Here is a 25,164-nt window from a genome sequence, read left to right as displayed (position 1 = left end):
TGTCATTGTAGTGTTCTTAAAATCTCGTCTCGTTCTCATGAACCCAATATCGTGTCTCGTCTCGTGAGCTGAGTGTATCGTCACACCCCTAATCCACGCACATTTTTTTTTGCATAAAAGCAGTGGACCCCTCCCCAACCCACAATCCAATACCTGGGCCATTGGACAGTTAGTCCCAGACTAGAATTAGTCTGCAATGAGAGGAAGGTTTGAAATCCCAATCTGAAATCATGTACACATTTGACCTTTGCCAAGGGTTACATTCCTGGAAAATCACAAGACTTGCCTTGATTCAGAGTTTAAGACTTTTAGGGTTTTTGTACAATTCCAGGGTTTTAGTTTTTTGATTGTTTATTTTTAGTTCAATGCACATTACATATACACATGACTTTTTTCGCATCAACTTGTGGGTCTTTATGACATTTTAATATACTTACATATATACATTATACTGTACATAAACTCAAAAAGGAGTGGGAGGATGTTCCCACCCCTGTAAGTATCATAATTTCATTAATGTGGTTGCTTCCTTTCACAAAATAGTTAATATAACAAACAGTTTACATGCAAGAAACATACATATGCACATAAGTATATATACACATGAATATACAAAAAGATAAGTTACCAATGATGGAAAGTACAGTAAGTACTTCAATTGATCAGAATGTTACCAACAATGGTAAGTACATTAGTAGATCACAATCAAATGTCAAGCTCATATGCAACAGGTTTTTTTTTTCACTCCTGTAATTCTTAAGAACACCTCCTACATTGTTCACCCAGATAAATCCCTTACCTTTATAGTCTATACATTTTTTTTCACAAAAATCACAGCTATTGTTATAGTTTAGCGTCTTCAAGCACAACATTTTTAGCACTGTTATTGCCTTTTATTATTATTATGGTTTTTTTTTTGGGGGGGGGGGGTTGTTTTAATAGTACCAGAGAAATTCACTTTCAATATTCATTTCTCTGACAACATATTCTCTAAGGGACTCTAGCTGGATAATTCATAAAATAATGAAGTGGAACTGAAGGTAATGCTGTGCACCCATGTCCACTCAGCCCTCACCAGTCGGCCACCAAAGAGCCTGAAGGAGCTGGAGACGCTAGTGGAGACCTCCGTACCCCGTCTGGCCTCCTGCTGTCTGAGTAAATGTGGCAAAATAAGAGAATATGTAACTCTGCCTGACGCGCCGTCAGAGAACGGAAATTCAATTCGTTGCACAGTAAGAGCGACAAACTTCCCTACGCTGTGTACACAACAGAAAAGTGCAAAGCATGTGTGTTGTGTGTCATAACTAGGGTTGGGAACAGGAACTTATATAAACTGTTAATGGAAATTATTATTATTATTATTAGTATTATTATTTTAACCCTAACCAAAAATTGGGAGTCATTTGAAATAATTATCATATTAAATCATAATATTACTATCCATGCAAAAATACTATAATTTTAAAAAAAAACCTAACAATTTAACAAGGGTTGCCAAATTCTGGGAATTTTAAAAGTTGGAAACTTCTCATGGGAATTAACAGGAAAAAGGTTTAATTTAAACAGAGATGTTAAATATAGTTGTGAAAATATGGGAATTGGAAAATTTCCATTTGAATTAATAATTAACAGAGAAAAAAACTTTAAATTTAGGGTTGGCCTTGAACAAAGATGTTAAATATAGTGATACAAATATATTTTACTACTATCTAAAATATCAACATCAGTTATTTACAACTTAAAAATGAATTAGTTCCAAATTCCAGTTAATTCCATTAAGCAATTACATAAAAGTTTAAACTGGGAATTGGAAAATTTCCATGTGAATTAACCAGAATTAACGGGGAAAAACTGGGAATTTACTAAATTTAAGAATTGGCCAAGTAGAAAGATGCTAAATTTAGTTAGAAAAATATATTTTGAATTAAATAAATAATTTTCATGAAAAATTTACATTTTTGAATATTACCAAATTTCCCAAGCTCGTTATTGTGAAAACTTACCAGAAGTTTTCCCGCCCCTTTGCAACCCTAGACATGGTGTGTTTAAGTTAAAATCCGACAAAAAGAAGGGAGTGCTTGAGAAAAGCAGGATTCACTGCAGTTCTCTGCTTGGTGAAGACGTGCAGGTGATGTAACACTTTGCAACACCTGAGCTGAAAACTTTCACTCCTGACTCACCCGCCTCCCAACACACCACATCACGGTTAGAGCTTAGCTAAAAGCCTCCAAAAGATCAAAGGCCAACACCTTGGCGTGCCTTTGGTTTGAATAAAAACTGTGATCCCGGATTATTTAACGGTTTATCAAACTTGCCACACGGTGCAGAAAAGTAAAGAAAGCCTCATTTTTTTTAATGTGTGCAATTAAAAATGTGACTCCTGAACTTGGATATAGGAGCATCTGTTATCTTCCATGCTGCAGGCCACCATTGTAGACGCCTTTTTATCTCAGTTATTATTGAAATGTGACCTTTTGAATCCAGCAACAGGCAGACCAACCAAGCAGATACAGAGCTGCAGTTTGTTATTTATATCTTATCTGATGAGAGAAATATAAAATTCAATTAAACAAAAACATCTTCCATCATCTCGTGTCTGCAGATTTGCTATAATTGTATAATAGAAGCAAACTGTGTGCTGTGTCCAGTTTGTGATTTAAGCTTCATCTTTCCTTTTTTAATGATTGTTTGCACACATGTACTATATTCTGTCTGCAAAGTGACACTAAAGCATCTATAATCAATTGCAAATAGACTTTCTGTTTATGTGCAGCCTGCAGAGAAAAGGTGAAGAGAAAGAAAGGAGAATGACAGCACTGTCCTCACAAACATTTCTGTTTGGCCATTTTTAGAGCATTTCTAAGAGTCTTTGTTTTCTTAAAATCCTTTTCCTAAAATCCAGATCTCAGGCACAAACCAAAACTTGGGGGGATTCCAACCCATTTGGCTACAACGCAAGAGAAGGCATTACACTTAGCAAATAGTTCATAAAGAATGTGTGACAGTGCCAGATCTCACATGCCCAACAAACTGCTGGGTATATGGAATTACAAACCCAGGTCATTTTCATTTTAAATTAAATACAAGAAGATTGAAATAAAGAAATAAACAAAAAGCAGTTGATTTTCATTTCTTGTATCTAAAAACATCAAATAAAGAGTTAGAAGATAAACAAAAAAAAACATGATTTCCATTTGGTCCAACCAAAATTTGCAGTTTTCAAAGTAAGAGCATATCTGAGGACGGGGCTGTGTTTCAAAATGTAACTTTCCATAGCCTACGCTAAAATGACTTTGGAACCTTAGGGTTTAGTCCCAGACTCAGTCGTTATGGGTGGAGGACATGTGATCATTTGATCACCTCGGTTTGGCTCAGTTTGCATTCAGAGAGCAACTTCTGATCCGCTCCAAACAGCCTCTGGTCCAGTTACATAAGCTAATCGCATTAAGGGGTCATTATCAATCAATAAATGAATCAATCTTGATTCATAAAAAGTGTTTTTTATACATAAAATACAGCTTAAAGTTAAAAACCCCACCCCTTACAAACTCTGTCCATCACACACAGACACAGGTTAAAATAAAGATAAAGTGACATGGAATGACCCTTATTGTTTCAAAAAGCAAAGTAATAATCCATCAACTTCTGTTAGACAGCAGCGCCCAAATTCATACTCTTTACAGCATCGACCTCAAATGTGCTCTTACTTTGAAAACAGTACCATTCGGTCACACAATAAAATGAAAATCAACTGGTTTTTAAAGTTTTATTCATCCGTTCTTGACCATGATTTAGAAAAAAAAAAAACTTGAATTTCTTTTAATTTCAAAATAAAAAAAAAAAAAGAGCACTCATTTTTTGATTATCCTTTTCTAAACATAAAACCAAATCAACAATCAACGAAAGAGATGATTTGGTTTGCTGTGATTGCCATAATTACCGCAGACTATTTTCATGAAGTCTCGCCCACAATCATCACAACTTCCCTTCACACCCGTCCTCTCCTGTGTAAAACAGTGACTGTACCATCTCATAATTGGGATGCAGATACACTCTGCCCTGTTTTCAGTGTCTGCTGCAAAGTCATATTCACCAAATCTCAAAGGATCCCAGAGAAAGCGCTCAACAGTGAGAGGCGACTTCGCTTCACAAATATCTCACAGAATGCCCGTGAGCACCCCCCACCACACCCCACACCCCTCTTTTCAGTACTGAAAACCATCCAAAACATAAACTGTTGTTCACTGCTGAGCGAGAGACAGCAGAGCTGATGTAGCACCGCGGAGCCACAGTGTACATACATCGTTAGAAATTCATGAGCTGCACAATATCAGAGGTTATTTATACGCAGATATCAACACAGAGTCAGTTGATGAATTATACATAGCAGATGCAAGCCGCAGAAGACAGATGAGTGAAATTAATGTGCACTAGCAACTCTCCATTCTGGCCCTGGCTGCGATCGTAGCAGTATAACCACATTAGAGATTTTAGATGGTGAAAATATATAAAAACCACATGAAGTTTATTCGGTGGTTTTATGTCAAATGAGTCACTGTTAAGATGTGGTTTTTCGGCTGAACATAAACACTACATGAGCTAAGTTGCTAATACTATCATATATTGAACATGAAATTGCTATTTTAATGACTAAATGGACATTTAAAAGCTTTCAATACCCAGATTATGATCAGCTTTAGCCTCAGTAATGTAAAACAGCTTTTTTTAAAAAAACTGAATCCAGTGAAAAATAGAAGCCTTTGTCATCGTTGCATAAGAACAATGAAATTGCGCATGCCCCTCCTTACAACATTAAACTATATTCTCAAAAATTCAAGCCAAACAGACACAATCATAAAAAGCAGCATAAGGTAAAGTAAAAGTCTGTCGGGATAAAAAAAGTTCATCAGTATAAAAGTTTAATTGCAATATCCCAGGGGGAAAGAAAACTTTAGGTTATGTATATAACCCCTGTTTTATGAGTAATATGAGAGGGAGTGTGTATCCCATAGTGAGACATCTCACGAAATATTATGAAATAGAACTCGCATGCAGATTTTGGGACATAAAGCGCATTCACATTCAATTTACACCGTACAACTGGTGGTCAAGTGTACAGCAACTTTGCAACGGATAGACGTCAAATCTCAAGCAAAATTGGGCATGATTTCAGCACGTCATGCATTCATGTAAATTACAGCGAGAAAATGAAATTAACCGGAATTTTTGTCATTGGCACAATGGCGGGTCTCGGAAAATCTCCGAAATGTCGGCATTAAATGTGTTTTCGTGAGTTTTATAGATCAAATGAGAACATGTTGATATTCTACTTGGTCACTTTTTTGCTGAAAATGTTTTCAGAACTTTCAAAGTTGGAGAATCATCAAAGATATTTAGCCTTTAGCCTCATCTTCCTAATCATATGAGTATATAGTAGGCAGTATATACTCATTGAGTTTGTAGTGTATAGAACGGAGCATGACATTTCAAACACAGCCATTGTACCATTTCAAACTCTAAAATAAAATGCACACCTACAGCAAAAACACTTTTCTGAACTCCAACTGCTGAAAATGCAAGGTGAATCAAGGATTGTGTGGAAAAAACAAAACAAAAGAGCAGTATTTCTCCAGTTTTCATCTTGTCTGATTTCAGCTTGTTGCAGCGCGCCTCCTCGAGCATCTATATACTTTAAGTTCTTAACAAGAAGAACTGTCTTCCTGATGGCTGTGATATTTAATTCATGGATCACCACCAGCGACATACAAGACATGCACCTTCATCTCCATTCTTTATTATTGCATCCTCAGTGCTTTGATGGCTCTCTACAGCCCATGTGACTGGTTGCTATATTCTCTCTAACATCCCCCTTTATTTAAGGGGAAACTGCTCTGTGTAGTGTTTAAATGGGGAAAAACACATTTGTTGCGAGGCATGCTGAAAAACTAAAGACGCCCCAAGAGGACAAAAATAAATTTGCTAAGTCACAGCTAAATTTAAGCACAAGACACGTGGAAAACACATCAAACATTCACTAACCCATGGACATGGAGGGAATTCTCGAAGAACTTGGTCCATTTTCATTACACCCAAAGTCAAGAGTAAATATCTCAAAAGAAAAAATGGACGACATAAACAAGCCAGCACTCCTCACCTTTAAAGCAGTGCCATGTCTTACTGAAAACCATATATTCCATCAAAGTGGTCCTCAAAATATTTCTAAGACATTCAAAATCCAATGAATCCCAGCATTTAGTCCAAAACACAGTAAAACTACTGTAACATCCTCTCTAGGCAAGGCAAGGCAAGGCAAATTTATTTATATAGCGCATTTCATACTCAAGGCAACTCAATGTGCTTTACATGATAAAACATTCAATTGTTTAAAATCAATACAAGAAGAAAGCAGCTACGCCCTGATCTCACTTTTTTTTTTTTAGCTTGACCGTGTCAAAAATGTTGTAAATTCATGAAAAAAAAAAAATCAGGTCAGCTGCCACTTTCTGCTTCATTTTTGCTGCAGTACCATAGATGAACTGCTGGGTGCAGTGTCACTTTACCATTTACATTGTGAAGACGAATTGTGCAACAGAAGAAGAACCAAATCACATGACTTAAGCGCCAAAAAATAACTTGTATTTCTAAAAGAACAACAAATGAATTTATATTTATTTATTTTGTAAAGTCACTGTGTTTTAGGGCCCTTAAAATATTTTTACTATATACATTATATTAAGAACTGTATTCTTAATATTTGGGAAAACGAATGAAAACTTTTGACCCGTAATTGAAATGGGAATAAACCAGCCACCTAATATGGATTCAAGTTTATATCGTAATTACATTTGTATTCGGAATTAAGTATTTACAAGGTCAGTTTAACTTTTATTCTGAATTAAAGAGGAATTAAAGCTCTCATGAAAGCCTGGCCGTGTTAGCTCAGGGGCTGTGGAATGAAATCGAATCATGTGGACGACAGAAGCTCAGGCTCCACTGTGGATGCAGCTCTCCAGTGTCAACACACATCAATAAACAACCTAATAAAACAGCCCGTGGTCAAAACATTAGTTCATCTGCTGTTTGCCTGAAACACTCACAGCTAAACACTCACTCACATTCTTAGACTTCACTTATGTGACAGTGTCCACCTGTAGGACGGTCACAGACGTGGTTTTGGTTTTTTTTTAAAGCACCGTCTCTCCTTCCTCGTCTTTTTTCACACACACACAAGTCCTTTTTTCTTCCTGCCTCTGTGATCTTTCACTTCACCCTCATTCTGTCCCTGCGCATTGATCCCAGAGGACACAAAATCCATACACACACAAACCCTGCACGCCCAAGCAATAAACCAAGCCACCGAAAGCCACAAATAGACCGAACTGGTCAGATTCTCTTTCTCACTTTTCCCATCATCTCCGCCCAATCGTTTTCTACGGGTGAGAGGCGGAGGTTGATAATGGGAGTACAGACACAGCAACACAAAGAGGATAAAGATCAGTGTGTTGTTGTTGATGGCCTCGAGTATGGCATTTTTACACCAGATGGTTTAAAGATAGCACATGCTCCAATTCACCTCTTCAAACAAAATTACCATTCATTATCTGTACTTATGCAAACTAAATCAGGCTGAAATGGAAATATGACACTGAATGTAACCTCACAGGTGGATGAATCATAGATATGGATTCATATCCGTGGGTTGAATGCATAGCCAATAAAGTGAAATTGCTATAATCTCCCAAATGCCAGACTTTACCTCCTGAAATGAAATATCTCAACATAACTCAATGTCACATTTCACAATATTTTGGTATGAATCATCAAAATCTTCCAGCAACACCTCAAACCCAATGTGCTCAACTTAAAGCAGAACTAAGTAACCTGTGCTTAGCGCTCCCCCTAAAGGTCCCTTTTGGTTATGTCACTGTGGGAAACACTCCGCACCCCCGAGGCAGTACCTCCTTCCTCCCACTTCAGTGAGACGGGCAGCGGGAGGATTCCTAAACGTACCGGGGCAAAATTAAAGCGGTTAATCTTGAATAAGCCTACATTGTGAGTGAACTCATCCTTAAGTAGCTCCATAAGTTGACCATTTATACTGTAAAAACTGCGCTGTTTATAAGTGAAGTGATAAGCCAGTTGTCTCCCCTGTCACTCTGCTGCACAGACACACACACTCACTCTCGAGACGTCAGTGGAGAGTTGAAGTGACCAAAAAGCACCGTTGTGTTCAAGCGACTCATTACGGGCGAAGTGACTGCAGTCGCTACAGTCGCGTTCGGTGTGAACGCACCTTTAGTGTGTATTGGGCTGTCGTAAAGCAGTACGTGTTGTCGCGAGAACGAGAACAGAGCTGCGAGACTGCCACCAGGTCGGAGGCAGGGAAAGTTGCAAGAGCTGTTTTCTGGCCAGAGACAGAAACAGTAATACATAAACACTTGTATTACCCTCAGAGTGACTACGAGAGAATGATTGATTGAGGTGCAAAAGTGACTTAGTTCTGCTTTAAGTTCCCACAATCAATATTACCCGAATGAAAGAGAACCTTCACACACATTGTAATTATTAAAAAAAAAAAAAAGAGAGAAAGAAAATTGATTGTTAGGACTCCCTCCTCCTTTACTGATTATTAGATCCATTTCACAAACCCACGCCAATACAAAGAGTTGACTAATTCACCTTTACTTTCCCGACATTTGTCATAATTGCTTTTGTGGAACAATGGCGTTTGTTCTTCACAAACACACGACGTCAAAGTTTTTCCAGGGTTTTGTACATTTCAATTTCTAAAATGTTCAATTAGATTATCAAAGATATGATGTTAAATGTCAAATATTTGCCTAATTTTGAATTGAATGACTTAAATGCATCTGTGTGTCATGTATACATAATTCAAACATCTTTACCTCTGAGAGTCATGGAACAATGTTTGAAGTAATATAATTAATTTCACTCTAAAGCAGAGATAGACAACAACAGGTATAAAGATGAATCTAAAATTTAACAAACATATTTAATTTAATCAAAGTCATTAATATTCCCGTAAATTTTATCCTTGCAATTAATAATTTAAACTTGAGTTTTTCATTTACTTACTTAAATATATACCTTCAAATAAATTTGAAATGGTTTCTACAACAGGGAAAAACAAAGGGTTTGTGTGTTTTTTGTTTTCCTTGTTTTGTATTAGATTTTCTTTTCATTTTTTTGTATTATTTTTTTAAATTTTTTATTCATTCTGTGTATTTTTATTGTTGTGTGTTTTTTGTAGTCATTTTTTGAGTTTATGGAGTGATTTTATTTCTTGTCATTTCGTGTATTTTTTGTCATTTTGTGCATTTTTCTACGTTTTTGGAATTTTGTGTGTTTACTTTGGGGGACGCACAAAATTAAACCTAGGGCTGCAAGTTGCCCATGTCTGCTCTAATGTAAAATTTCAATTAGCAAAAAAAGGTATTTACTTGTAATTATATTTTGAAATATCTGCCTGTTTTGTTTTAATTCGTGCCTGTTAGTAAGTCATTTTAACAACAAACATTAAAAGATGAAAAACAAGTGAATTATTACTTCTGTTATCAAGTATCTGCTATTAAAAGTGACCAGTTTCCTCTGATTGACTGAAAACTTCCACATCATTGAACATTATCTTTGTGGAGCAGTAGAGCAAATTGTCTGGTGGAAAGATGGATTCGTCAAGAAGGTAAATGTGAACTGGCCTTGGATAAACGTGACAAAGTATTTCATGTGTAACGATCAAATGGTCTTTAATGATTGAAGTTGAATGAAGTGACCTTCAGGTACTGCAGAAGTGAAATGATCCAAGCTGCCTGGTTAAAGCTGCTGGAGATAATATAGCCTCATTGATCAATAACTTGAAGTTCAAGGTTAAAATTGGTGATTTTGTTGGAAAACTGTTTTTACTTTATTCTTACCATGATTTTTGTGTTTACCCCCAAAAAAAACTCTGCTAAAGTGACTTCCCAACACATTTTTGGTGTTTTCATCAACAGACATGTAGATGTTTATTTTGGGGCTTAGCCTGAATTATGCGAATTTGGCCGAAATTGAATGCCTTGCCAAGTAAGGTGATATCACTGGGAATACTGGGAACAAACTCGAGCAAAAATGGTGTCAAGCTATTCACTGTCATCCTTGTCTGGTGAAAAACCATGGTGGAGATCAAGAGAAACTTTCAAGCAGCAATTTAAATCTTTTTTCTAGCTAATTATTTTATATTTATTGAATTTATTTATGATAAAATTGTCTCCAGCAGCTTTAACTTTGCTTCCTGAAACTCTTCTGGTTGTAATAAAAATGCATAAAAATATAATATAATGACCACAAACAAAGCAAATAACGAAGATTGGTGAAGGTCTCAATAGCCACTGGAACAGATTTGTGCAAAAGAGACAAAAAGAGGGTAATAAAGGTCTGGGTTCATTAGTGTACATAAATAAATGTAAACCACACAATCATGAATAAGCAGCCAGAAAAAGTTAAAGTTTACTGTATTTTTTAAACTTTACAGAATTAAATTGAGACTGTCAAACCTTAGGTTCCTTTAGAACAACTCTAGTTACATACTTAAATAGATTCTCAATGATTTTATTGACAAATTGTTTTATTTTTTCTTTACACAGTAAAAAAAAAAAAACTATAGATGTGTGTTATATAGCCAGATATAGCCATGTTTACATTATATATGTGTGTCTACGTGTATAAACCTATACTTATGTATGTGTATTGCCGTTTATGCATATGTGCATGTATGTACTAGGAGTTGAATGACTACATAATTTTAAAGGTCGACTTTATGTGCATACTCGTCAAGTCGACGTCGACTAGTCGATGACCTCACCAAGAGCTGAAGCCAAGCCGAGTGCCAAAATCTGTGACCCGGAAAAAATCTGTGACCGCAGGTGACGACAGTTCCAACCCCTGTGGCTTCTCTGCGTACATTTACTCCCCCTTAAACACGTTTGTAATTCTTCTTCAGTCAAACAATTAATGGAGGCTATATAAAATAATTGTTTATGTTTATTTAATGTTGTTTTCTGATGATGATTTTGTCAGATGGCTAAATGCTTGTTCATGTGGATCATGTTGGGTTTTTTCTTTCTTATTATGAACTTTATATTTTGATAAGGGCATGGAGATGACTTTGTTGTAAATTGCTTTATACAAATAAAGTTGATTTGAATTGAATTAACACTTGCCAGCAGAAACATATGAATTTGTCATTGGTGGTCTCGATTTGCAACGTGCCTACCCAACCCTAGTGGTCACGGCACGTCACTGGTTCTAGGACCCTCGTTTGCTGTCCTGCGCTGCCATCTTGGGCAAAAGTCAGGTACTGCGACTAGTCGACGTCACGTAGACAGAGTCGTGAGACTACACTAAAGTCAACTAGTCTGTTCAACCCCTAGAATGTACAGGTATATGTCTGCTGTATTTGGTTGTACGATGTATGCTTGTCTATATACTTTATACACTTGTGTGTAGATCTATATGTATATATTTACCCTGTGATGTGAGGTGGTCTTGGTCCCCCTCCAAAATGAGATGTTGCATCTTCAAGGGGCTTTCTACGAATACATTTCAAATAGTCTGTCAAAGGCTAAAAAAAAACCAACACTAACTTTGAATTTCCTAAATTCCCTCATTAGCTTAATAAGCTATGAAATGCAAACCCATGATTTCCAGTTTACCCTTTGAACCATCTCCCAGCATCAAAGGTTTCCAAGGATGCTGGTTGGAATTTGTGGAAAACAGAATTCATGAATTCAAAACAATCTTGGAGCTGATCCGCACACATCGTTGGGTTTATTTTAATTGTAGAACTTGTTGTGAAAACCCATAAACAGCTTTACTGGGGAGACTTTTTCCATCTGTAATAGACTGTTACCTAACTGAACTAACAGGGAAGCAAAGGCTTGAACAGGAACATGTTTACACATGGGTTTGCTTCTCTAGATGAATGATTTCAAAGAGAAACCACAAAAAAGCTCTGCATTGAGCATCATCAAAATGAATTCCTGCATCGACTAAATTAAATATTAATTCCTCGTCTGTATCGCAAGTTCAGTTCTGAGCCAATAAGCTAATTTTTGCTGCTGGCCCAGAGTCTGAGCGTTGGCTCCGTCCTCCACTGAAACATTTCAGGTGTTTCACATCATTACCATGTTGGCTGCGTGTTTATGAAAAGAGAGCAATGACGTGCGCGTTAAAAGAACAAACAAGAAAAAAGCCACACACGCTGACAATCGCCCACTCTCAAACACATCCAGGCGCAGGTGTTCATTTCAAATCCAGCGTGTTATTTCCCACTTGACCAGCCAGATATATAATGGCATGCTGCAAAAGCAAAGAGACTATGGATGAAATCAACAACAATGTACTTTCATGTGTGTCCTCACATGGACTTGAGCTTGAGGATCGTAACCAATCAGGTGCCAGTAATGAAGAAGAAGAAGAAGAGTCTTTGGAAATCAGTGAATGCAGAATACTGAGGAAAGCATTGAGTTCAAACAAACAGGCTGAACTCAAAAGGCATCCGGGGAAAACAGCCAATTTTGTCAGTGTTGTCAATAAACAGGCAGGTATTTGGTGAAGCAGTAATGCGGACAAACCCCATTAAGAAAGTGTCAGAGACCAGGATCCATCACACAGCAAGAAACAAATGTTCTTAAGGCCACAGGACCACATGTCCCACGTTAGAAATCATGGGAGAAATCCGCCCATGCATGTTCTAATTATAAAACGCCTGTGGCAGATCGTTGAAAGGCTTCTTTAGACTGAGGTCCAAAACATCGGTAACACAGAGACTTTTACACAAGGTCATCAGGAGCAGTACACAGTGTCCCTATTGTATCAGTTTCCAGCACATATGGACAACTCCACAAAGGGGTTTCCAGCTGGCCGTGAAGGTCCAAGCAACATTGCCAACCTCCATTATCTTAACGTCAGGTCAACAACATCCAGATCTCAAGTGAATACACAGCTTTTTAATAAACAAGCCTTCGGGCCTCACTTCATGCCCAGGGATATTAGGATTATCTTCTCTTTGATGTTCAATTAACTTTAGCCGACCCGGCTAGCTAAACCAGACACAAATATGTTGTGGCAGTCGGCTTCAAACACAAGCATGTGGTTCCTACAGCTTGCGTAATTTCGTGAGCAGAGTAGAGTTGGGTGATATGGACCAAAATTCAAGTATTTTAATAACAAATAAACTATAAAATTAAACATATTGCTTTAGGTGATATTGTCATTTTCTATTTCGCCAACATAGAAAATTCAACATATCTTGAATCATACATTTTGATGCGAATTCATGAATAATTTGTGTTCTTATGTTTCGACAGGCTGAAAGTTCGCCCCATTTCCTGCCATTAGTTAATCTCTTACCTTTTAGCCCCCAGAATATTTCTGGTAAATTTCAACGAGACACTCAAGAATTTTGACAATATTCAAAAATTAAAACTTACTTATTGGAATTAACTGGAAATTGGGACTCATTTTTATTATTCGTGTCATATTCAAACATAAAAATTAGCATCCATGCAAAATTGTTGTTTTTTTTTCTTTTTTCTCAAGAATTTTATATTTTTATTCAAGATGACTATTGTTGTAATTTGCACTATATAAATAAAATTGAATTGAAAATACAAATGAAATATCAGCAGAACTTATTCATAAAAACACTAAGTACCACCATTAGTACTTAGCAAATGTTAGTACTTAGCAAATGTTAAAAACATAACATTTCAACTTGGGTTGCAAATTCTGTGAATTTTTGAAGTGGCCAAAAAACTGAAACTGAAAAATATTTCCAATGGAAATTCACAGAAAATGAACGCCCCGCCCCTTTGCAACCCTGTTCCTTAAAGCTGATATCCGGAGTTTCTGAGAAATCTGTGTTTATGTATTATTCTTTTGAAAAAATACCTAACTAGTCTTTTACTATGGTCTACTGCCAGTGGTCATTCATATACATTAATGTATATAAGTCCCTCCTTTGTCCTATAGACCCCAATACAAATGGAAATGATTGCCGAGTGCGCCCAGCCAATAGGCTTCTATTTCCTGTTTTTGAGACTGTCAATCAAAGTGAATGTGAAACTGTGTACGGAAACAAGGCCACGCGTCACAACAGCAAACAGGTGAATATGATTTTGGCTCTTACCTGACCTGATCAATGCGACCTTATTATGTTCCGCGATGCGCATGCAGAAAAGTAGAGGTGTGGCTTCTGGTAGACTGGCAGAGGCAGGGGGAGGAAGTGGAGCTCTTTAGGGCGGGACATCAAGACTTTTCTCAGAAACTCTGGATATCAGCTTTAATCCAAGTTTTGGTAATTCTCCATTTTGCACCAATATGATCTTTGACCTTCAGCCCAAATTTGTAACCATTTTCCAATCTTAAACTCCATATTTAATTTGTTCTTTTTTAAATGGTACAGTAAATGGTAAATGGGATGATAGGGGTGTAATAAAGAAAGGAGGAGCATGGGCTGACGGAGGGAGTCCCATCTGCATTAGGCTCATTAGAAGAGGGGAGGAGAGTCGGCAGCAACGAATCCGCCACCACACACACACACACACCACTTGCTGTCTGTCTCACACTCTCACACACATATTGGCAGCCTCACTGGACTCCTTCCAACACTGACGATTCTCTACCTCCACTCCCTCTCGCTCTCCTCCTCCTTGTCTTTGTGCTGCGATCCTCAAAGCCCGGCTCTCATTAATCACTACACACAGAAATCAGTGTGTGGCTTTGCTTTTTCACCACCCTCCTTCACCATGAAACCAATATATTTTTCACTTTGCATGAGGCATCTGTGGAAATCGAGCCATAAATCCAATGCATTGTTAACACTTGACAATTTTTGATCACTTCTTCTTTTCGAGTACAAAGATTGCATGTAAAACCGTATCAATAGAAGTCATTTTTTTTCCTCATCGCAGATTGAAAAACTTTCTGATTTGCAACGTTTGCACGGTTTGATTCATGTGTGTATTTTGTGATAAATCTGTATGCACCAAAGCAATCATAGTTACAGCTCTCATTCCCTTTACGACATAGATAAACTAAATATTTACATGTTCCTTTTGCTGCTTTGCAAAATGCACAAGTCCTAAACACTGGTAAATCAGATATAGGTCCTCACAAATATAGTAAAGTAAAAAAATGACCAGATATCTAGTGACTGACCGATATGAAAGCTAATCAGCTGCTCCCTGTGAACTCAAGATAAATTTGAATATTCTAATAAATAATGCACATTATCTGAGTTATAAACCTGATTTAGAACTATAAACCTGAGTCAAACTGAGCAGGGAGAGATTAGATGAAAGTTTCTTATGCCACTCTGTACGCTGAGAGTCATTAAATATACTAGTATAAGATACTCTATAATATATATATAGCATCTTGTTCACTAAGGATTTGCGTGTGTAAAATAGGAGTGATGGTGAATCAGCCTAACTTCCTGATTTGACTCCAATTCCATGTCTCGATTTCATTAAAACAACATTTTTGTTATTAACTATTGTCAATTATTGATCTTTCATTCAACAACCAGCCAAGCTGCTGAAATACTTGACTTCTCTTTTGAGTAACTCTTCACAGCACGATGTTTGAAAATTTAGGAATCTGCTCATGATCCTCAATAATAAAATTGTGATTTACGCGTGCACTAAATTTACCTCGTACTCAGATCGATTATGAGCATGTGCACTACCGGAAAATGAATATTTGCTACTTCCGCAGTGCTGAGTGAGTGACAATCTCAGTCAACAACTTGAGTGAAGTAATAGTGTCTCATGCAGCAATCTCAATACAAAAAGGAATAATTTATTTTTCAAATAAACATGATTATAATATATACTGCGGTAAATAACAGTTTACCTGATGTAACTTTACAATAATAAGTTGTTATATTCATATAAATTAGCAATCTGATCATGACAGCCATTTTTTTTTTATCATTGGTCAATTTTTTTATCGATGGTCGACTGATGTGATGTTTTAAGCATTTTTTAAAAACTGTACAGTAATCTGTATGACATTGTACATGGCAATTCCAGCACGGGTACATCTCAGTACGTAGCAGTGACGTACTGTAAGACAATCTCAGTTCGGAGGTAAACTCTGACACCTGTGCCAGGACAATTTTACGTTCCACCCGCAATGCATCATGGGGTGGTTCGGTAAGACTAGTGTGCCCACTTACAATGTCTTGATATAGTATTTATCCGGGTATTTCTCGCATGGTCAATCTTTCCATACTATCCAACGTGAATGTAGCACATACTAATTTTGACATCAGACTTAGTATGAGTAGTACGTTAGTATGACATTTCAAAATCACCAACAGAATCTTGTTTTCAGCCAATAGCAAAAATCTATTGTAATAGCAGGATTTCAACCTATAGAGGGCACTCACAATGTTGAGTTGGATCAGGATCAATCAACACCACACCTTAATATGGATGTAACGATTAATCGTGAGGCAGTTAAAAATCGATTAATCGGTATCACGGTTAACATCGATGCTCTGAAAATTGAATCGCAATACTTTTTTTTAAACAGCAGAGGGCTATATATTTATCCTTCTCGTCAAAAAGTGTAGGCGGCGGGCGGAATCTGCTACTACTTTCTTTCTGGCCGCCATCTACTCTTAAACATGTTCATTAATGATTCTTTACCCCATTAGCACCGAAAGAAAATCTGTAATATTACATGAATATCTGTAAAAGCCACGTTTTTCTATTACCTCTGTCTGCTAGCGTAGCATCTCTTTCACTGCAAGGATATCTGCATGCCAACCGACCACTGGGTTAGCAGCGCCCTCTGCTGGTCCAGGCACAAAATACATTTTCAGTTGCACATTTAAAAAGAAAAATAACTTTTATGCAGTATTGCATTATTTACTATAGAATCAGAATTGAAATGAATAGGCTTCTTCTTTATTTATTTCATTCAAAATTTATTTTTAGTTAAATTACATTGTTTTGAATAGTTTATCAAGGGATTATTTTGGCAATTAAATATAAAAGGAAAATAGTACAGTATTTTCTAGTTTTTTTTTTCCCCCAAAAAATAAAGGAATATTTGTCTACATTCCCATTTTGTAAAATAAATCGTGAGAAAATCGTATTGTGAACCCAGTATCGTGAATCAAATCGTATCGGGAGTTGAGTGAACCGTTACATCCCTACAACCTAATACCCAAATACATTTGTTTTCAACATGAAAAAAAAACGTTTTAGGTTTGAGTCAATCTTTAAGCTTTGTATCTCTGGTTTAAAGCTCTTCAGAGATCAATGGCTAAAACTCTTACATTTGTCAATTATGTCACTGCACCAAGGTAAGAAATCATGAAATAACAACAATAAGCACATAAAGTCAAACCTTAGACAAGCAAACACCAAATCAGCAGAAACCAGGAAACCTCATCCGATTATTTGTGCTGCTTTCCCATTGTTAGTCCCATTTGTTACTGTGTGAGCATGACGGGATAACTTCTTATTTCCCAAATAAACCTCCAGCAAAGAAATTTGTCATTGCTTTTCAACCTTTAAAACACGAACTGTGACAAAGTGACACACGCTGTGGGGGACACGACGTCCCTTCCAAGGACACTCCTGTGATATAAATGAGACCTGGGACAAGGACCTTTTGGTTGAAAAATGTTCTTTCCAAATGACTCCAACTGTTGGAGTCCAACACAGTGTAAAGGCTGCAGATACTCATGGAAGCAGTAGACCAGTGGATTCTCAACCTGATAAAATAAGACTTCATCCCAGCAATCAAAGACAAACACTTTTCTGCTTTGGCCTTTTTTTTCCTGTGATACCTACTTTTAGCATAAACGGTATGTTATTCTTTATAAATGTGTTACATCTGCTTGCCAAACTTGATAATTCAACAAATGTTCAGCTTAGCGAAGAAAAAAAAATGGCTGCCAGTAGTTAATAAATGCATGAGGAGCAAGGGGCTGATGTTTTTCATTATCATTGATTGATGACAGCACAGAGAAGATAATGAGATGATTTCATGACTAACCCATACAAAACGTAACGCGTAGTATTTAATCTGGACTGTTGCATGCTTCTAATAAATCTCCTTGTTGCGCGCACGGCGTGGCCCACTTGACAAATGAACGAGTGACATTGCATGTTTAATGGTGTAGAACACACGTGTGATTTTCTAACAGTTCCCCTGTCAAAGCACAATGAATAAGAAAAAGAAGTCTATTAGCAAAGCCTCATCGCTGTTCTTTATGCCGTTTGTGCATCAAGTTATCTGATGGAGAGCAACGTAGCTGCCAATTAGCACCTACCTCGCGCTCATGAATATGGATGAGTTGCGATCGGTAAGTGTAAATCATTGGCAGCTAGTTGCCGAAGGCCAAAACACATCACATTTAAATTAGCATAAAAAAACTGAGCAAATCAGAGCTTCTAACACAGAGTCACATATGTTTGTAGTGTTTAGCTATGTTTTGGCAGACGTGAAAATACTCAGGTTACTCTAATTGAGTTGATTTTATGGGTACTTTATGAGTATGTCATATCAGTAATTTTACTCAAGTATGTTGTAAAAGAAGTAATTTGTTACATGCATCACATCACAGCCGACCAATCAGATTAAACGTAATGCAGTGCCAAAACAAAGTTCAATGGAGGTTGTTTTATCATTTTTGGAGTTCATAAAAGTAGCCTGAGAAGTGTTTTTATTTTTAATTGAATTCATTGGCAGTGTATTTAAAAAAAAAAAAAGAATTATACAATTTGACAAACGTTTTATTTTATAAACATGCCTTTGTGGTCCAATTGCGCGAGATTTGGTCCGTTCCTTTAAGTTTATACATTATTTGTACTTGAGTACAATTTAAATCAAGTAACAGTACTTCTACTTGAGTAGGATATATATCAGTACTCTTGTTTTTACAGATCTAATAATATGAAACAGATTTTAGTGCTTAAATCTCCAATAGGAACAGTTTATTAGCTCACTAATAAATCCACTGTCATGTCTAATTGTTTAATAAATGACTGCGTTGCTCATTGGGTTTCCTCTGTCTTACCTTTGGTGGATTTCCTATTTTTAACTCCACCCCCTTTCCTCTCCACCTGCACCAGCTGCTCCCTGTTGTCATTTGTCGGTGTGACTTTGATCATCTCTGCTGCCGCCGACCTTGACCACGTTGTCAGATCAAGGTCACGGTTTGCTCAGATGTTTCATGTCAAGTCACAGTTTAGCTGCCTGTGGCTCCGTGGCTCTGCTCCTGCCACCTGAGCTCGGATATTTAATGCTTTCAATGTCACCTCTTCTAATTCCTGTCTGCCCCGTCACAATAAAAGCTTCTGAACCAACATCCAACCTCTACACCAGGGGTTCTCAAACCTTGGGGTTGCCAGATGCCTTCAAGTAACTAAGAATAATTTTTCAACAATTTGAGCCCATTTTTTCTTTTACCCTTTTTCTATAACTACACCAAACTTTCCATATTTCAACCTATTTTCACCAGATTTTTGCCTTTTTTAATGCATTTTTGCTACATTACTCCCATTTCTGCCACTTCATCAAATTTCAATTCCTTTTCTGCACATTTTTTCCACTTTCAAGACATTTTCACCACTTAAAAACCCTTTCAACCACTTTTCCACCTAATGTTGCATACGTTAACCCCTTGTCACTTTTTACCTCTTTTCACCATATCTCATGTATATTTTTTGTCAATTTAACCACATTCATGTTTAGCCATACCCATTATTTGCCAGTTTTTTTTCAACTAATTTCTGTGGGGGGTTTTTTTAAATCCCATTTCACCTCCTTTTCCACCATTTTTTGTCACTTTTAACACATTTTATTTCTGATTAAAACAAGGATTTACATCTTTAAGATGACTTTATACTATGAGGTAAATAATAATTAAGTTCCTGGATGACAGTGGATATTATTCAGATAAATAAATAAATGTGTTCATCACAGATTCATAGAACAATGAACCATCATTTTGCTGACTTCATGGATGGACCCTGTTCTTCAGTGTTCATGGCTGTGTTCAACCACCTTCAGGTACAGTGGGGGTCCCCGATCTCTAGAACCTTTATGTTGGGGGTCTCGGGCTGAAAAGGTTGAGAACCACTGATCTACACAATCCCATATATGCTTGTACTTTTTTGTTGGTGGTGATGCAGACAGAAAACCTATATTGACCCATTAGTGTGTGAAGGTTATTCGTTCTCAGTCGTGTGAAACTTTGATTAGATGTGAGATGGCCTCAAGGAAGACTTCAATATATTCCAGAGAAATGTCATGAGTGAGACCTGGAGATGATTCTTTACACTGGCTCCCAGGCAGCCTCAGAATAGACTTTAAAGTTCTGCTGCTGGTGTATAAATGTGTGAATGGGTTTGGTCCAGAATACATCAATGACATGTTAGTCAGGTATGAACCCAGCAGGTTTCTCAGATCTATGAACACAGGTCAGATAGTGGAGCCCAGAGTTCACAGTAAACATGGTGATGCTGCTTTTAGTTGTTATGCTGCAAAGACGTGGAACAAACTGCAGCAGAGCTGAAGTCAGCATCCAATGTGAATATTTTTAAATCAAAGTTAAAGGCACTTTTTTTCTCTACTGCGTATGATTGTGACTTTTTTTACTCCAACTTCAGTAGTCTTGCATTAGCAACGTCGACTACTGTGCCCGTGCAACGCAAAAGTGCGTTCGCTGCAAATATGGCGGATGAAGATGAAGCTCTGATGGGTAAGACGCCTACACTTGAGTCAGAAGCTTGGAACCATCTTATTAATATCCAAGTAAAACTGAAAAATCAATCAATCAATACTGAATCAAAATCAGAATCGTGATTAATCATTTTAAAACCTTATTAATCAGAATCGAATCAGGAAATTGGCCATGATACCCAGCTCTAGTCTAATATTGCAAAAAAGGAAGCTTGAAACTACTGCTAATAATGCATCATTTAAATTGGTTTTGCTGTCAGTGTTTGCATTGAAAAGAGGGCGTTACCCCTCTCATAATAAATAAGCTTTATGAACCGTCAACCACTACTTCACTCACTTCTTTACGATGTGGTAAAAACTCAGTTGCACAGAAATCTTAAGACCTCTCTGGCACTGGTTTCACTATATTTCACATTTCCCCTGCACATCAGCACTCTTCTATATACAAGCCACCTGCTGGAGCGCCTCATCCTGTCGTCAGCACTCCATCCTGTGGACGCCTGCCAGTAGGATAGGACCCCCCCCCCCACCTCCCCCTTCCAGTCCAATCAATAGACACCGGCGGCTAGCTTTCACCCTTTGCTCCCGTTCTCTCTCTCTTCCTGTCTTCCTCTCCTTCCTTCTGCGGGATCCCACAGTACAGAGACTGTTGGGTTGTGCCAGCGTAGCATAGTGATTAGGCATTAGGCCGGCGCTGCTGTGTGAATTAGCTTAATCTGTGTCTGCGATGAAGGACGAGGCTTTTCATGCCCACTGGAGACGTTCACTGGATATAGAAAGGAAGCTAATCTTCAGGAAATTTAGAAAAGGGGAGATGAACACAGGGTGTAAAAGTTGGGAGAACAGTTCCCACAGTCGTCAGCCATTGCTTTAACAGTTAATACAGATATTTTAGAACGTGAGATAAAGGAAAGCATCCTCAATAACTGCTGTGTCTGCGGGACAGAGAAATCCCTCCAATCAGAGGTCACATTGAGCACAACTGGGAGGTGGATTTGGGTTTCCTCACGTTTCCATATGAGAAGTAGGGCTGAGCAACATATCGTGATTCAAGATCTATCAATTTTTCCATTTTGGCGATATAGAAAATGACAATATCGTGATATATCTATATATTTCTTTAACTTGTCGTTTATACAATCACATCATATAATTATTTTATATTATTCATAGTTTATAAGTCAAACAGTGTCTTTTATTACAAGTTTTCCATATTTCTGAGATATATTTTTTGTAGCTAATTTTGTATTAAAATATTTGTTTTAGGAGTCGTTGCTTTTCCTACTTATCAGAACAACATGAAAAGCATAGTTAGATGGATTGCTGAGTGTGTCCTTACTAGGGCTGGGCAAAATATCGGGATTCACGACATCGCCTATATCGAAATACATCTATATTTTCTTAACTTGTTTATATTTATACAATCACATCATATAAGTATTGAATATTATTCATAGTTTACAGTCAAACAGTGTCCTTTACAACTTCTCCATATTGCCGAGATACATATTTTATAGCTTATTTTGTATTAAAATACTTCAAGAAATTAAGAAAAAAAAATTTTTACAATTTGAGCCCATTTTTCCTAAATTTTTACGCTTTTTGTGCAACTACACCAAGCTTGCCATATTTTAACCTATTTAATAACTTTTTCTAGCAATATTTTTGCTTTTTTAATGCATTTTTGCTATATTACTCCCACTTTTAAGATATGTTGGCACTTTCCACCTCTTTTCCCACCTAATGGCACTTGTTTCAGAAGTCACTGCTTTCGCTACACAGACATACCTTCACCTAAACAAGCCACACTAAAGAACTCACTCACACGTGCTGTCCCTTAGAGGAGAAACAGTCAAAAGTGGCACATTTTGTGCAGCTATTTGTTAATGAATGTGCCTGTGTGGCATTTTTCATCAGCAAATTTAACCCAGAATTGTCGAGATTTATATTGTGCATCACAATTTTAAGGAAAAAATATTGAGATATGAGTTTTGGTCCATATTGCCCAGCCCTAATGAGAAGCCACCTTGGTCTGCGTTGCAGTCTCAGCCCAAAGTTGAACATCTTCAAAGCTAAACCCAGAGTGAACAGCTGTGCCTTGGGTGTCCATCATGCATGCGACATACAGCAGGATGTACAACATGTATCCACAGCTTGCTTCACAGCTTCCCGCCTCATTTTTCTCCTCCTCGTCACTACTGGTTATGTTCAATGCCCTTGACAAACTGCCAGCACGCCCTCTTCTGCACAAATGTCTCTATACTGATCAACGCTCAAACGTCTATAGTCGTACCTATGATCTTATCCTTGTATCAACCTTTGTGAGCCTCAAACTTATCAGTCTGTCCACAATCACGTACCCTACACCAGTGGTTCCCAAACAGGGGTAAGTGTACCCCTAGGGGTACAGAAGCACATTGCAGGGAGTATTCAGAAAGATTTAACAACTAATATAATCAGAAAATGTTCCTATAGTTCTTTGTTGGACAAACTCACCACAAACAGTACTATTGCTCAATAAAATACTATATTTTCTTCAGATTTATTGATACATGATCATTTTATGCTGTAGAAAAGCTCATTTTATCACTTCTGACAATAGGAGACAATAATTATCTACATTTTACAAAGGAGATCATATTTACTGACTATTGAAGTAATCACATAAAAGTTGAATTATATGTATTTTGGGGGGGGGTTTATATAAATTGCAGATTAAATTACACTCATTGTTTTGAATTTGTAAATTAAGTCTTAGGGTAACAAGGGAATTAATGTTGGAGACACATATAGGGGTTTAGGAGAGCCTGGTGTTCCACAAATGAAAAAGCATATGAAATAATGGAGAGGATATACTTAAGGGGTACACATAGGGCTGCACAATTAATCAAATTTCAATCAGGATCACGATTTTGGTTGCCACGATTAAATTAACCTGATCGTTGGAATTATCTATATTTAAAATACGAGCTCTGCACTCTAATGTATTTATTCAGTGAGCCGTTGGTACATTTTATATTCTTGGATTAATTTTTAAAATTGTTTTTTAGTATAAATCTTATTTAAAGCTTCATTTTGCACTGTAAACATTGCTTGTTTAAAAGTAGGAATAAAACAGATTGATTTTTTTTCTGACATGATAAATAGCTGTGATTATAATCGTGATTACAATATTGATCAAAAATAATTGTGATTATCATTTTAGCCATAATCGTGCAGCTCTAGGTACACGTGATTTGACAAAAATGCAAAAGAGGGTACATGGGACAAAAAACAGATTGGGAACCACTGTCATACACCAAGAGAGCCAGCAAACAAAAGCAGAAAGCAGCAAGGTATTATCAATATGTTCACCTATAACATTATTAAAGGTCAGGTAAAGCAGCTATTCACCGCGTTTAGCACATTTTGCCCAGTATATGAAGCACTTTTACGCACTTGCAGGTAATATAGGTCAGCATTGGGCTGAAGATAAATGTATTAAGTGTATTAAATGTGGATATTTTACTGTTAAATCCAATCCAGCCTCTGCAAAACAAAGCTTTCTTTCGTGCACGCTTCACAAAGTCATGATCAGCATCCTCTTTCCTGCAGCGCGTGGACCTGAACGCGTCTCCACATTGTGCTCGAGCCCCAGACGGTGGAGGACTTACCGAGTAGATGCTGATCCTCTCTCTGTCAGCTAAACTCCTTCTTCCTCTGTTATTCCTCTTATTATTCCTCCGTCCGCCCGACGCTCCTTGTTTATTAAAGTCAATCCGCAATGTGCTCCGATCAGTGCGGCTTCTCACTGCGTCCTGCGTCCGGAGGAGTTACCAGGTGTGGAAGGAGCATTTGTCGGGATGCTGAGGGTGGGATGCGAGGCTGAAGCATCCACGGGGGGGAGGGGGGAGAGGAAGATGCGAACGGATGAGGAAGAGACGGTGAGAGAAAGAAAGAGGAAGACGTTTGGAGAGAGAGAGAGAGAACCCCGCCACACGCACGCGCGAGTACACGAGCATCATGTGCTTTAAAGGAAGAGGTGCAGCGCCATCTTCAGGTAGTGAGAGGCACAGCAAGGCATGTATCATCCACCCATCTTCTCATCTGCTCTGCTCACACTTCAGTGGTCCCTATAGCAGAGGTTCTCAACCTTCGGGTCGGGACCCAATTTACGGTCGCAAGACACTGGGAGGGGGGTCGCCAAATCCTTAAAGAAACCTTTTTCGGCAACTACACCAGACTTGCCATATTTTAACCTATTTTTATCACCATGTTTTTGCTCCATTTAATGCATTTTTGCTACATTACTTCCATTTCTGCCACTTTGTCACACTTCAATGCTTCTTCTGCACATTTTTTCCACTTTCAAGACCTTTTCAGAACTTATAAACCCTTTCCACTATGTGTAGACCCATTATC

At 37.5% G+C, this 25,164-nt stretch overlaps 1 protein-coding gene across 2 annotated transcripts in view; it reads right to left on the bottom strand.

Annotated features, from left to right (window-relative positions):
- Nucleotides 1–24,673, bottom strand: part of ctnnd2a (catenin (cadherin-associated protein), delta 2a) — a 350,952-nt gene extending 326,279 nt beyond the window's left edge. The window contains exon 1 of one of the 2 annotated variants that reach the window (XM_028434803.1): nucleotides 24,417–24,673. The gene's annotated coding sequence lies outside the window, so the exon portion shown is untranslated. Of the gene's footprint in view, nucleotides 1–19,096; nucleotides 19,183–24,416 lie in introns of those variants that run through there. The other variant, XM_028434804.1, reaches the window with a different exon arrangement.
- Nucleotides 24,674–25,164: the final 491 nt, after the last annotated feature.

Source organism: Gouania willdenowi, chromosome 20 (assembly GCF_900634775.1).
Source record: "Gouania willdenowi chromosome 20, fGouWil2.1, whole genome shotgun sequence".
Lineage (NCBI taxonomy): Eukaryota > Metazoa > Chordata > Actinopteri > Blenniiformes > Gobiesocidae > Gouania > Gouania willdenowi.
Note: the sequence above shows the minus strand (reverse complement) of the source record. Positions and strands in the feature narration are given on the sequence as shown.